The sequence below is a fragment of the Puma concolor genome, chromosome E4, assembly GCF_028749965.1.
Source record: "Puma concolor isolate L17-30 chromosome E4, mPumCon1.1.hap2, whole genome shotgun sequence".
In the NCBI taxonomy this organism is placed as follows: Eukaryota; Metazoa; Chordata; class Mammalia; order Carnivora; family Felidae; genus Puma; species Puma concolor.
In genome coordinates, this window is record NC_141683.1 from 50,974,629 (window position 1) to 50,990,738 (window position 16,110).

A 16,110-nucleotide genomic window follows, 5' to 3' on the forward strand; every position below is an offset into this window, starting at 1 on the left:
TTGACTTGAAAGACACAGTGAGTCTAATTAAGATCCACTTGAAATGTTTAAGGGAAGAGCAGGGAGATGCTGTTCCAGGATCATGCTGGGCAATACAAGTGGGGAGGGTGCTACAGGCAAGGAAAGCCATGTGTTTACTGAGTATCTGGTATGTGTTATGTTCTTTGCTATGTGCTGGGAAAAGAAAAGATACAGGGGAAAAAGAAAACATTAACTGATTGAGTACCAGATATCTCCCACACATTAATTAAATCTTCATAACATCCTTGATATATGGTAACTTACATGATCCATAGTTTGCAGATGAGGAAATAGAGATTCCAAAAGTTTATACAGCCAACAAATGAACAGAGCTAAAACTCAAACATCATATGAACTTATTCCCAAAATCTATACTCTGTTCACTCTTCAGAAGGTGAACAAGACCATATCTTTCTTCCAAAGTGTTCACCATCTCTTATATTAAAAAACACTATGATTATGTATGTAGATGGTGTGGATTTCATAATTACAGACTCCATTGTGCAAATTGAGCTTTGTATCCTTATATCTGAATTTACCTTAAATCTTGAGTCTGAACATCCACCAATGGGAGGAATTTTAATCTTACCTGTTTAAGATAGACAAAGTCTTTTAATACCATTTTCCTCCTCAGATTTTTTGTATAAATAGTCAGTTTAGGATTTTTTTCTTCTTTTCTTTAACCCAAAGGTGGTCTAAATTCCAAGCATTCAAATAATGTTCTGGTATTTTGTCTGTCATCATTCTCTGACATTGCTCACCTTTGCTGAGGAGAAGCTCATCCACCTCTGTAACCAATACCCCTCTGCTGACACTCACAGTCCCTTCATGGTCTCAGCCCCATCCTGCCATCTTGACAACCAGTCTCCTTGACATTCACATGGATGTTCGTTTCTCATTAGTCTTTTCGACACATTCTAGCTCTTCAGGAAAATATAGGACTTCTCACATAAGACAGTTGATTATTGGGTGTATAAACTATCAACCCCTAAGTTGTGACTTTGGGTTTCACTTGAAAAACTTAGAGCTCTCCATATGTTTATATCAAAGAGTCATCTTAGTGTCCTGTCACACTTAATGAATAGCATGAAATTTATCTCTTATACCTTCATCTCCCCTACAGAGAGAAAGTCTTCAGGTCAAGAATGTTGAGAATCTGGAACACAGCTCAATGCCTGGTACATGGTGAGTGTTTAATAAATGCCTATTTGGAAACAGTGTATTAATGAATTTGTGAATACTGAAAAAAATACTTTAAAACTATAGATAGATCTTTCTGGGCAGATGTTTATGGTATCCAGGAGTTCTTTAATGACCTTATTTTTACTTCACTCATTTGTAATAAGACAACACAGGGGCTAAGTTAAGGAAGAAAAATAGAAAATCATAATTAGGGAGATGAATTGGGAAAAGAAACAAGGAGACCAATATTGAGCACTAACTGTGTGTGAGACCCAGTGTTAATGCATCTACATTAACTCTGCAAAGAAGGCTTTGCGTGTGCTGGTCAAGCTTTGATTAAAAAAGATAGCTGAGTTGTTTTGTTTTTTCTTAGTTTAGACAAAATTACTTTGGACTTTTAAAACATTTTGCCTTTAACTAAAACTCAAGGGAAAAGTTCACGGCAAACAGTCTCACCTAAATAAAGATACAAATTTTCCAGAATGTAGGCGTTAAATCCAAATCTGAATGAAATCTAGCTACAAACGAGCTTTGATGTGAGTATTTCCAAGCTACTGAGCTCACTAAATCAAACTCCCTAAATTCTGAAGCCCAGAGGGTTAACTCTGATTGGTGTTTCTCTGGTGAATTGTGACTCTGGTAGGAAATAATGTAAGAGACTTGGCATCAGCTGCCGTGTTTGAACACTAAGTAAAGACCAGGTAGAATATGAAGAAAATAAGTTTCAGAGAGTTTAGAAAACTTGTAGCAGACCCAGGTTGTATACCCAAGGTCAGTGTGTCAAGGGTTAGGACATGCTGGGGGGCATAGCAAAGGCGGGGAGCCTGAGTTGGAAGGGCAGGCTTGATATTCAAAAGGCCCAGTTGAACAGAAAGCACAGGCAGAAACACGACCAAAGAAGACCTCAATATCCAGAATCAAAATGTGTGTACAGATGAAACCTGATAAAGGCTTCAGGGTAAGCACAAGAGAAAAGGCAGAATCTAGACTTTGCCGGCTTGGAATAGAATGTTTCAGGGCTCAGAACACTCCATAGCAATATCTGTTACATTGAGTATTGATCCTGGGACATGGACTGTTGGCTTATGCCTGGGTTTGAAACTGGTTTCTTGGCATGAACAAACAAGGCAAGTGGGTGGATAAGGCACGGGTCTACGCATGAGGAGGCCTCATACTTTCTTGGGTGACACAAAAATGAGTTTGATGATATATAGTAGCTTTAGCATTAGAAATGGAAATTTGGATGAAAGTTTATCACCAAGACAGGAAACAGAAATGTGGAGGTCAGGAGCAGGGCTGGGCCCATGAATCTGCCTAAAAATGGGTGATGAGAAAGAGTCAAGCCAGTGATAGAACTCTTGACCTTAACTTGGAATTTTCAGAGAAGTTCAGTGACAGTAGAGTTTGGGGTCTAATGTACCTGTCAAGTAACTGATGAAAAGGGATGTTCATGTCCTAGATTTTGAAGGTATTCTTTGTAGCACCTATAAAAGTGAATAACTTCTATGGTTTCTCAAGGGTTGGTGGCTAAATAAAATGAGCTACCTATAATTTGGTGGAGTGTGTTATGATGTGGATCATTCACTATAGAGATAGGGTACAGAAAAGACTAAGTTATGGGTCCAGATACAGAAAGGAATTTTCTCTTCACCCTTTGTGACACTGGGAAGCCTTTAATTTGAGAGTGACCTAGTTTTTATGAAAGTCTGAATTCCTAAACTTCGCCTAGGGCAGCTCCTAAGTTTTCTCATTTGAGAAATGAGATGGTGCTACCTTTTTCTGTGTCCAACAAACAGATAAAATACAAGCAGCCCATCCACTATGTCATTTATTAAAGCCACTACACATTAGCCCATAGAGCTTACCCATTACCTCCTACACTTTGCAGCATTAGCATGAGTCTTCCTTTAATGGCAGCAAAGCCATTATCTGAGGAAGAACATACCTCAGCCTGGGGTTTGGATTTTTAATTTTCGTAGAATATCCAGCTCACAATCCAGTTTCTTCCTGATTTGGGGGCTGTTGATATTGGTTTGATTGGAGAGGGGGCGTGCTTTTCAGGTGGTGTTTGGAACCACCGGACTGCCTTATTGAATGCCAGCCAGACCTGCAAGTCCCCGCTCTGATTTTTTTTTTTTTTTTTTTGCACATCTACCACCAACATCAGGTTTTATTAACAGGGGAGACAGCTTTCTAATGAAATATGGCCCTTAACTTCCTTTTATATTTGGTAATATCCTGAACTCTTTATCCAAATGAAGCATAAAGCACTTACAACTGTGTTTTGCCATTGCACTGACCGAGGAATATATTCATTTGCAGTAACATGGGATTCAATGGAGTGGAAAATAAGCTCTGAAAATTGCTCTTGCCACGAAATTGTATCAATAAATAGGAAAAGCCCATTTAGATTTCACTGACCAATCTCCCCCCTGTGACAAAAATTAATATGGCCAAGTGGTGTGTATTGAAGGTAAGAAGCAGTAGGCACCAGAGGCTGAGCAAGCCACGTGTCAAGGTGTGCCTGGTTTAGCTAGCCTATTTTACTTGTTCACAGAGCCAACTGAGGGTGCCTTTGTGGATGTAGGGTGAACAATGAGTGGGAGGTAGGTATAAGCCTCTGGGGGATGAAGCAAGAGGAAAGATGCTGGAAGCAGTCACCTGTAGGTCATGGACCACGCTCTTCCTGTTGTATCTCTGAGTGTGCAGAGACTAAAGTCTTTCCCCAAAGGCATCTAGCCCAAGTTAAGAAAATGCAAAGCAGGCTCATATTGTACTTCTTTGAGTCAGTGTGGCTTCTGGCTGTTAATTTCAATACACCATATTCTCATAATAAAATTCTAGCAGACACATCCGAAAATAAGCACATGCTTGATCTGTGGTTTATCCATGTGGAGATGAATAAAACATCAAGTTCAGGTGTAAAGTAGTCAATTATGATGTTAAAATTTTGTGGAAAAAATAAAGGCTTGTGATTGATGATATGGAAGTAAAGTTAAACTGAGAGTCAAAACTGACAGTTCTTGTGCGAGTTTAGGCAAACCAAATAATCTCTTGAACTTGGTTGCCATATTTGCAAAATGGACCTCATAATGGCTCTGCTGCTTGATTATCAGAGTTGTAGTCAAATGAGATTGTGAGCATCTGTAAACATTTAGGGAACTTTATTATTCTCTACCATCAGCACTGTCGTTGAAAAACTAATCATGAAGGTAAATCATACCTCTTAGAGCTACTCCTTTGTGCCACTAGGGGCAACATTTTGTGGCCAAAAAGATAACGGACTTGGGAATCTGAGGAGCTGGATCCAGTACTGCCTCTCCTGCCACCACATCATGAGCCCTCAGGCAGCTACCTTCACGTCTCCCATTTTCCCATCAGTGTAATGAGATGGCTGTACTGGGTTATCTCTGAAATTCCTTTCCGACACTAAATTTTGTTATGTCTTGGGTCAAAGAGGTAGCATAATGGAAACCCAGATCATAAGCTAAGAATGAAAGAGCATATGTTGTAATTGCTAAAACGAAAAGATCACAGCTCTCTTGTAATTTGATGCTAAAGAACAGGTCATGGAGGAAATTTTGGGCAGGTTTTAGAGAGCTGTACTCTCTAGAGTAAACTTGTCTTGAACCAAAATCACATTATTTGTACTGTTATCTGAAACCTTCAGATTTCTCTTTTTAATCCTACCCTTTTGAATCTTGAGTCATCTGTCCAATGTCAGTGAAGCTTGCTAGAGGTGGTAGACTCCTCTCCTTTCCAGATACCTACTGAGATTCTTCAGTCTTGGCAAAGATATAAAAACTATACTTTCATATGTCCATTGCCCCCCTGATAGAAGCTGGCTATATTACATCCTCTCCTTGCCAATAGAGGTGCCTTGGGGACCTTCTCTTATTCTGGATATGCACAATAACATGCAGGAGGGTATCCCAGGCCTCTTGCATGTTAACTAAGCCCCCTCTCAGCCCTCTAAATGCTTGTCAGGAAACCTTGACAAGTGGTAACTCCATGTGGCACTCAGCATGGCAGAACAAGGCTATTTTCTCCCTGTGTATGCTCTTGCCAGACTGCCCCTTCCGCCCTGCAGGGTTTCTGCTGCTCTCATTAGAGTCTAGCAGATGATCACACAGACTTGTAGCAGGTGGAACATGGAGGGGAACAATGACTTGTAGTCTGTGTCCCATTAGCAGCAACGTGGGTGAAGAGTCTGTGCTGTGTTCTGTGGTTCCACGTGCCAGTTATTCTCTTGGAGAAAGTGCAACTCCTCAGTCAAACTTAGAGAAGCTCTACCAATATAGAGTCATTGATGCGTAGCTCAATATGGCGGTCACTATTGAGATTCTAACTTTGGCTGCCTTGTTTAAACCATCCATGGTATGTCTAGAATCAGTCAATGTTCTTTTGTATTCATGAATGAAGTATGTGAAAACATTCTCTCTACAAAAACTCTATAGACAGGGTTGGCTGGGTGGCTCAGTTGGTTAAGCGTCCAACTCTTGGTTTCGGTTCAGGTCATAATTTCATGGTTCATGATATTGAGCCCCATATCAGGTTCTGTGCTGACAGCATAAAAGCTGCTTTGGATTCTCTGTCTCCCTCTCTCTCTGCCCCTCTCCCACTCATGTATGCTCACGTGTACTAATGCTGTATCTCTCTCTCTCTCTCTCTCTCAAAAATAAACATTAAAAAAAACTCCACAACCTAAAGTCTATCTACCATCACCCATCATCCCATTTCTCTACCAGAGGAGAACACTGTCAATCCATTAGTTTTATGAACCTATAGCTGTATGTAACAGGATGATGAATGTGAGTGCAGCTGAGGTGTCTTTGAGAACCTCCCTGCAGGATTCTCTAAGAAGCTTTAGAACTGACCCTGCTACCATCACCCTTTAAGTCTCTCCTCCAGATGTATAAGAAAGGAAGTGAAGATGTGATTTGTTGGTTTAGAGAGAGTACTGTGGGTCTTCCCTTTTATCTCTCTGGGGAGTCAGAAGAGGTACTCAAGTGAAAGGAAAAAGTCTCCAGGAGAACCACACTTTTATATTTGAAGAATGTTGCAAGAAGAAACTGACCTCTAATGCCCTAGTTGGACATCTGCTTACGGAGTGGATTTGTTGGTCTTCACTCAGCACCTATTTAAGCAGGGTAAAAAGAGAATTGTATACAGAGGACAGAATGAAGCAGCTGTATGTTATTTGGTTTGGCAAGGGTGACTTTTCTGTGCCTCAAGTGGACATGGAGGAAGGTAGCTTGAACATTCGTATTATTACCCTGACCGAAATGGCTGGCTTCCACAAGAAGAGACCCTGTCAGCAAGAGAATCAGGTCTGAACCTCTAAGAAAGTGTGTCAGGAGAGGTCAAAACAGAGCTTTTCATCTGTTTCAGGAAGAAATCACTCATGGTTCTCAAAAAAGATGCTGGCCAGTTCAATGGCATCAAGACTCCCAATTCTCTCTCTCTACTTCTGGTCACTAGAGGGAAGAGAGAGACCTAGAAGAGGAAGGAGGAAGATGGGCAGCAAAAGAATAAGCCAGGCATCCTCATCCTCCCCATTCCAGGTCTCTCCAGCTGGGGTCAGGCTGAACTAGGTGGGACGAAGGGTGTGAGATAGATTATTTAAACCAGGATAAATGGAGAAGACCAACCTGGGCTGTTGAATATGCGAAAGTAATTGGAAAGCTATGGGATCAGTCCCGCACATCATTAAGGGCACGAAGGAGGAGATTCAGTACAGTTAAAGGTAGTGATTGAAAAAAAATAACAAAGCAATTTCACATCTGTATTGCAATAAATCAGATTTTCCAATAAACCGGTTATAGGTAAGATATAGTGTCGTTTGTGTTTAACATTAATAATGTCATAATGTATATATCACTGTGTAACATGCTTTTTCTACCACAGCAATATGTCTCAAAGATCTTTATATGTCAGTACACTTGGATTTTGTTGTTATTTATAACTGCTGCATAGACTTTCACAGTAAAGCGTTCCTAGAGTTTATTTAGCCATTCTGTGACTGGAGGTTTTTAGCTGTTGTGGAACAGTGTGATGATTGGGCACAGACTATAAGAGAGGCTAAGGTTTGGCACAGATCTCTAAAATAGGGTCATACCTTCTGAGCCGATTAAGAACTTGTCCAGGATTTCCAAATCCCTGGTGCTCTTTAAGGCTGGGTTCTTAGTTCGCAGAAATTGGAGAAAGTGGCCGAACAGGTTACCTAGGGATGGAATGTCTTCTCTTCTTCATCCTCTCAGTTATTGTTCTTCAAAACCCCCATCTGACTGAGGGAGAAGCAAAGCCAGGGATTTCAGGTCAACACTCTGTTTCCTCACCTAAAAATTGAATTTGTTCCTTTGCCTTCCAAATTTTGCTTTTGTGGCAATTAACCAATAATGTCAGAAAAGTACTTTGAAAGTCCTGAAATGGAGATTCATTACAAACTCAAGGATTTATTAAAACAAATTCCTCTTACCAGTTGGGTGTAATATTTCATATACATTTGTCAGATACATATATTTTAACCTCTAATTTATGTTTTTAAAGTAATATATGCTCATAACAGCAGAATATTTTTCCAGCGATACTTTGCCTCATTGCTAGTAATTACTGAACAGATGTAAGGGTATCCAAATAACTATATGCAATATTAAACATACAATGCTGAGTACAGAATATATTAATGATTTCACATTTTGTAGGACTCTAGTCATCATGGTCAAACATCCATAAATATGTCTTAAAATTTAGTGAGCTCTTCCTCCTAATACTAAGAATTTTGTTTTTTATTGGCCTTTTACAGCCTCCCTCATGAAGCTTTAAAGTGTGAGCATAACGTAATGTATAAACTTGTCAAATCAGTATGTTGTGCACCTGAAATAATGTAACATGGTGTGCCAAATATACTCAAATTTAAAAATAAAAAATAAAATAACAAAATAAGAAAGAAGAAAAAAGTCATGCTTTTACACGATGGAATTCTTTCTCTAAAATACCTCTTCTTCTCTCTTTTCTCCTAACAGCTGGAGAATCTGGAATTCTCCTCCTCCCTCTATGGATTTGGGCAGTTTTCTTTCATTTTTCCCATTGTCTTTTGTATTTGATTCCATTAAAATCCTAGTGTTACATTTTTAGCAACAAACACATTGTTGTTATTATCATGCACCAACCCAGGTTACCTGATGGCATGAGTGGGTTTCTAGTCAATGTTAGGATACATAGCTACTGCAGATATGTTCTTCTGACTTATAATTCTATTCCTGGCTCTCATTTGCAGTGTCAGTCAAGTCCACAGGATGGCCACTGGGCATTTAGAAGGTGAGGAAAGGCCTTCTCTTTCTCAAAAGCTTGGACTTCAGATGAGCCACATGCCAGTAATTTTAGCCTTTTTTTCCCTCAGAGGAAAAATAAACACAAATCACTTGGCATATCTGACAGTCTTCAATTAGAAGGATTTATAGAATCACGCAGCTAGCAGAGAAACTAAGAGCCCGCAGAATCCATTGCCTTGTCTCAGACAGGTCAACAATTGGCATCGCATGTAGACTGGCTCTCTTTTTATAGCTTTTCAGAATAAGTGATTGTATTCTCACTCCAGATGAAAAAATCTAATATTTAATAATCCTCGTGGTAGGATGTTTCTCTTTTAACCTAAGAAGGAGAGTTGGAAACTGTTGTTCCTTGTCTGTATAGACCCATAGCCCCTGGCTGAGACTTGGCATTAGTAGGGGAGATAACTTGCTACATTTGAATATACTATTTTTTTTATGCAAATATGTGTTTTTATCATTTTTGTGGTTTTCTTCGATACTTTATCCAGATGCCCAGGGTCAGATCCAGAAAGGTTACCCCTGCTGTGTTACCGTGGGTAGAGCCAGCAGAATTCTAAGAGGACCCTCAAGATTTCCTAACAGTAGGCATGTGTGGAAAAGATAGATAGGTTCCTTTGTTTTTCATAGATTCCCACTGACTGAACATCTGTGAGAGGAATGGAAGGAATTTACTTTGAGAGCCTATCTGTATCAGTAGGAAATCAAATGTAAACTTTTGAACAGTTTCCGTGAAGGTGAAGGCCGACAGCAAGTCTGTCGCTTCATTCTGCTTTCTAGCCACTGTTTCCCTCATGGCTTGATGTCAGGCAGAGCTTGCTCTACTGTTGCATCCTTTGTGATGATACCAGCCACCTGAAGCTAGTTAGCCAGAGGGCACAGGTCCTGGCAGGGTCACATGGCCTGTGCCCTGGGGCTGTATGCCTTGGTACAGAATGTGACCTCTCCTTTGACATTTTAGTCCCTCGCCTGCATCAGTTCATCTTGGGGGAAATAGTCCTACAATTGATATATGATGAGTGATTAAGCACAGAGTTTGATTACTCAGATTCTTTTTTATAATGAAAAATGTGCATTATTAGTATTAAGATTTCTTATGCCCTCCCTTGTAGATTTCTTCCCAATATCAAGGTAACAGGCACATGAGTAGTAATTTAAAGTTGTTCATAAAAACAAAAAGGACTTGAAAAGTTTTACAAGAAATACCACATACTCTACAAAAGACCAGATTTCTTTACTTGAGCACATTCCTATTGAGCTGTCATTATGTGTCACACCCAACGTGATATACCTACCTTCAACGTCCTGGCCTAATCAGAGGGATCCTTTACAATAGTTGATATGTAATGTTCAATAATGCTGTGGGAAGATGTTCTAGATCAGGTGTGCCTGAGCTGAGTTTGGAAAAATGGGCAGGATCCAATTTGGTAAAAGAGAAGAGAAGGGCTAGGGCAGGTAGTGAAGAAAGAGGGAGTAGCTTCTCCAGGGAACTGCAAATTCCCTGGGAACAGGAGGGCAGAAGATAGAGTGCAAAGAGGGGAATGAGAAGATGAGGTTGAGGGGATAAGTTGTGCAGGGTGGAGAATAGTTTATAAAGCATCTGGGAGTTAGCCCGAAGACAATAATTAGTCATTGCAGGGCAAGCATATCATCATATTTGTGGTTTTAAAAGTCACTTCGATGGTGGAGTGAGAGGTTTGAAGAAGACTGAATTGATGGAGGCAAAGAAACCATTTAGAAGAAGAGTGTTGATGAGGGGCACCTGGGTGGCTCAGTTGGTTAAGCATCTGACTCTTGATTTCGGCTCAGGTCATGATCTCATGGTTTCTTGAGTTCGAGCCACTCTGCGCTAACAGCGCAGAGCCTGCTTGGGATTCTCCCTCTTTCTCTGCCCCTCCCCCATTCACACTCTCTCTCTGTCTCAACATAGATAGGTAGGTAGGTAGGTAGGTAGGTAGATAGATAAAAGAGAGAGAGAGAGAGAGAGAGAGAGGATTGTCGACATAATTCATGAGATAGGTCTGAATCAAGTAGTAGCATTTGTGATGGAGAAACCCATATTGGAGATGGAGTTTGAATTAAATTACAGAGGAAGAATTAATAGAATTTGATTGATTGATTATGGCAGTTAAGAAAGAAGGAAGTCCAAGGATTGGTGATGAAGGAGAAGGCACTGAGTTGGGTTTTAGATTTATAAATTTTGAGATGTCTGTGGGCCATACAAGTGGCAATGTCCAGCAGCTCTGGATCTCACTTTGAGAGTCCCCAGCATGTATCTGTAAGCAAAACTATAAGAGTGGGTGAAATCGCCCAGGATGTGTGCAGAGAATACATTGCCCTTGCTTTCCCCTAGAAGATAGCTCTTCAGGTACTGAATATGGGGTGCAACTGGAGTGCAACATTGACAGTGTCGTTTCCTCTTGGACCGTGGTGCACAAACACTCTTACATTGTTCTGCTTTCTGGACCCTGCAAACTGTCACCTTCTATTATTACAATCTCATCAATATTTCATGACCCTTTCTAGTTTCCAGGTTGATATGGGCAGATGTTGTCTTCTTGACAGCATAAATAGGTGTCTTGATTTGGATATTAGCCATGCTCATACCCCAGAGTAAAATGAGATTAAAGAAAAGCCCTTCCGCTGTCTGTTGATGCCTCTGAGGCAGCTTCTGTGGTGACGATTCCTTGCCTTGTTACTAGCTGTGGAGGCGGTGGTTTTAGTTTTAACTCTGTTCCTTGACTACCAGAACGAGATTCTGAAACCTTTGTCACTGTGTTGGTTTCCACCAAATAGTCCATAGATCTGTTCATCCTTGACCGCTTGTAAATTGTTGTGAATCTTTACAGAAATGGGGGAGGGGAGAGAAGGGGATTTCAAAACTGGGTTTTCTAAGGCCCGACAAAAGAGTAAATATTTTTTAGCTTAAAAAAACCCCAACATTTCAGAGTGGCAAATAAATGCGTCTCAGTGTTCTGGTGATTTGAATGCTCTAAATGAGGAAGCGCTGGGAGCAGCATCTGTGCCTGTCTCCGCCACAGCTCTCATTCCCTCTGAGGCACTGGGAAGTGAGACGACTCTGAGCACCAATTGCTTGCGAATTTCTTCTTCTCTTCCGAAAAAAAATTAGTGCTAGCAGGTCCCCCAATATGCAGATGCTGCCTTGTCGAGTCAAAAGAACATTTTAAGTAGAAGCGTTTGCATTCTGGGGACTAGCTCCTGCACTTCTAAAATGAGACTCCGTTGAGAAGCCAGATATTCTTCCCAAATCATTAGAGTGGATAGGATGTGATTCCATTCCCATTTTTTATGCTATTTTACTTGTGCTTGATTGGAGAGCCTGTTGGAGATACATGCCTGTGTACGAGAGAAGTGCTTTGTCCTTATGATCTAGACAATTATGCCAGTTCTCTGCCTCCTTTGGCTAGTGAAGATTAGGCACAGCTCTGTCTGCACATGTGGGGGATGAGGGGGCAGGATGCCATTGTGGACTTGAGCTATACTCAAGTGACTCACCCCTGGCTAGTTCGACTTCGGAGACATGGCTTCTGCACTAATAAAAAATGCTGCCAATCACAGTGTTATATTGAAAGGTTCAGTACATTGTGTCCAGGATAGTCTTTATTTAGATGGTAAAAATGTCAAAAGAAAAAGCACAACCTGAGTCTAATGGGCTGATTGAACTCAAGGGAGAGGTAGGTGGGGGTGGGGAGAGCAAAAGAGCAGTTTCTAAGCAGAAATATGACAGCAAAGACACGTTCTGGGGATGGACCAGCCATTTATCATGGCAAAAAGAAGGTCATATGAACTCATTTTGGACTTCAGAGTGGTGCTGAAAACAGAAATTAAAGAACTGTAAAAATGACTCGAAGTTTTGGTAGCAGGTATCTGGTTTAGCACTTACACCCAAACAGTTTACCATATAGGTTAAGAAATGGCCGACTCTTTGCAGCCAGAGAAGAAAGCTGATTCATTCAGAAGCCGCAGCCTAGCGTGAACCGTGGCATCGGTGCCAGTGAACTGGCATTGGCATTGCCAAGTGCATTTAGTACGTATCTGCATAGATTTTTTTGTCTAAGTTACAGTTGCAGCAGGTAAGTGCAGTGACCTGAAAGCTAAGAGCAGTCTCAATGAATAACTGTCTTTCCTGACATCATTCCCAGACTCAGTCTGGCAAATTATTTTTTACTTTAGGTTATCTGTACTCGGGTTATATGCCCTGCTATGGCAGGAAATGTTTCAGGTTCTCCCTCTCCCTCTCCCCACCTCTCTCTCTCCTCTCCCCCTCTCCCCCTCTCCCCCTCTCTCCCCTTCTCTCCCTCTCTCCCCTTCTCTCCCTCTCTCCCTCTCTCTCTCCCCCCACTCTCTCCCTCTCCCCACCCTCTCCCACCCTCTCCCTTTCTCCCTCTCTCCCTCTTTTCCTCTCTCTCTCTCTTTCTCTCCCTCTTCCTCTCTCTCTCCCTCTACCTTCCCCCCCGCCCTTCTCTCTGTCTCTCCCTCTCACACTATCTCTTTGTGTCTTTCATATACACATGTACATCCCTGCAGGTCACATGACTTATTTTGGAGGCTATACAACTTCTCTGAATGATCCAGAATTTTGCTGGTATAGGTTGCCACAGGGTGTGACGTGACCTGTCCCAGACTATGACCATCTAAAGAGAAGGTAGGGGTGTGGAACATCTTTGAGCCTGGTGGACCAAGCCATTAGTATTGGGAGTAGTTTATTACGCAGCAAAAGCCAATTGTCACAGCTTTCCAGGTGAATAGAATGCTTTCATTTCTTAATTTTAACAGACTTGGGAGAAGGGTGTTCAGAGGGAGCAGCTGCAGCCCCAAATTCCACATGTCAACTCGCACAGTGACACGAACTCTGCTACCTCTTTACAGGTGCTATATGGACAGACTAGAATATTGTCTGCCTCCCTGCTTACTTTCATTCCCTCATTTCTTTCATTTGTTGGTTAATTTTCTTCAAGATTAATACGCTCTTTTAGCGGGCAGATGTTGTGCATACAAAGATAAAAATTCATAAACTAATGAGGACATACATGGAAGAAAATATTACAGTAGATATAAAAAGTGCTACTGGAGACGTGTGCAGTCTGTTGAGAACACAAGGGACAAATCACCTGCCTCTGAGGACCAGGCATGGGTAGCTTCCCTGAAGAGGCATGGTTTCAGGAGTATCGCATGGGCACTTCCACAGTTATTCCCCAGCTCATGCTGGTGCATTCAATGTGGATTTTCCCACTCAGGAAACCTAATCTATGCTATCTATGTACTTTTTATCTATGTACTTTTATAAGCATAGGGGATGGGATACAAAAACTAGGAGTTAATGTTTTTAGCTTAATTCCAGTAGTTTGGCAACCCCCTCCCCCATTTATAAGATACAGCTATCTCTAAGAGGAATTTCACTTTAATATCAATATTTTAACCTTACTGTGTTTCCCCCCCTCCCTTCCTCCCTTCCTCCCTTCCTCGCTTTCGTTGTTGACAGAAAGGGATTGTTGCACGGTGGTCCCTCCATATGGGGGAAAGGCAGAGGCCCAGAGACTAGACTGATTCACTGGGTCTAAGTGGTAACCAGGAAAGGACTCCATTGTGAACTGGAAGATCTGTTTTTAAGTCATTTCCCTTCTGAATGTTCAAGATGATGTAAATATACTGTACTCTATCTTATTAAGTTGGTCCCGGTAACCAAGGAAATGGCCTTCATTCCCATCCCTAAGATACTGTGAGATGGTGTCTCAGGAACTCATTGCCTTGATAGCCAGTACTTTGGCGGATATGTGTAACCTCAGCTCACAGGTTATTCCTTAACATGTTCTCTGCCCATTAGTAAGGCTGCCTAAAGCTGTCTCCACAAAAACTGTTCTCAGACATCCTGTTCTGCCTCAGCCAACCACTGACTCCAGCACTTTCTCTATTTATTTGTTAGCATTTGAAGGAATGATTGTATCATACGAACAGACCTACCAATGTCATTTAGTCGTAAGTGATGAAATTACTTTAAACAAACAAAAGACAACTAAATCGTGAAATGATAGCTCATACCCTAGGAGAACCTGGAACCAGAGCTGCCACGTGTCCACACATTTTGTGTACCGTTCAGGTGCCAGGGCATAACTAGAAGCTGGAATCCAGTCCCTCCTCCATTCTCAAAGCTGGGTTCTTTGACATGAGGTTATGTCCAGTCAAAGAGACCTTGTGCTCACCTCCAGGGCTAGGTCCTCCTCTCGAGGCGGTGCCTTTACTTAATTGGTCTGCTCAGAGTAGACGCCCATCTTCTACCTCTTCTCTGCTCATCCTTGGCTCTTTTATTGCAATAAAAGCCCCACTATAAATGTGGAAACATGAGAAAGAACATGATGAATATAGATGATAGAAGGCAGCAGCTTTACCAGATAATTAAAAGTGTTTCTTTTGGAACCAAACCATCGGAACAAGATTAAATTAGGAAAGATATTATTGGGAATATTTCTTGATTTGAGAAAAGCCCTCACATTGGGATGACCAAATCTGTTCACTTTTCAGGTAAAATTAATAAAACTATACCAATACCTAGATACAGCCGGGCACAATTTTTGAATCATGAAGGAAAGAAGTCCTATGAGTACCTCTGAAAAAAGGAATATAACAAATGGGGAGCTTGTGTACAGAGGTGTTATTATTAGACTGGTGACAACTTAATTTCTTCAACAATAAATGCAGAAAACAATGGAGCAACATCTGGAATTTTGGTAGCTATGGGAGGAAAGATTATTAGCGCAAGTTTTATATCCAGCCAAACAGTTCTTCAAAACATACTCATGTCGGACTGGTAAATATGCTACCGACTAATTCTTTTTTAAGAGGTTAATTGAAGACATTCTCCAACTGACTAATGAATTTTTAAATAATTACGTGGGAAGTCATTATGAAGATACAAATCTGGTTTAAATTTTGGAAGATCACTTTGTCTGCTGTAAGAATGAGGTAGTGGGGGAGCAAAGAGAGCATCTGTGTTCCAGGTGAGAGATGATGACATCCATGTGACAGGTGGAAGAATGGCATATAAAAGGGTATTAGCAGTAGAAAAAGATATCAAGTGTTCTAGTTTGGGACGTGTCAAATCTGAGATGTTTGCAAGGCATTCAGATGGAGATATCCATCTGAGGGTTTGGTGATGCAGTTGCTGAGGATAGTGAAGTTGAAGGTACAAGTGCAGCACATAGCTGAGGAATATCAGCACGTAGATGATATTTGAAACCATGAAAATTGATGATGTCATCACGAGAGAGAATGTGGGGAGAGAGAAAGACCGGAATTGAATACTGAGCACCATGCAAAATAGGGCAGACAGTAAGCCAGCAACCACACTAGGCTTGTCAGAGCATCATTCCTGGTGGAGGTGGGGTGGGGGAAGACTCTTAGATATAGGCATTGTAGCAGATATGCAGATTCCTCATTGCTTGTTACATTCTAGATCAAGGCCCAGAAATTTAGCAGGGCCAAATATTGGACTCCAGTGCTTGGGCTGTGGGACTTGTAAATTATCTGGGAGAAAGCACTGACCCTTGACCTGGCACAA

At 41.2% G+C, this 16,110-nt stretch overlaps 1 long non-coding RNA gene across 1 annotated transcript in view; it reads left to right on the top strand.

The window, feature by feature from the left end:
- The window catches only part of LOC147572665 (uncharacterized), a 416,520-nt gene that overhangs the window by 357,229 nt on the left and 43,181 nt on the right, over positions 1–16,110 (top strand). Inside the window, exon 8 of the long non-coding RNA XR_015245909.1 lies at positions 1,145–1,206. This is a non-coding gene — a long non-coding RNA (uncharacterized LOC147572665). The remainder of the gene's footprint in view (positions 1–1,144; positions 1,207–16,110) is intronic.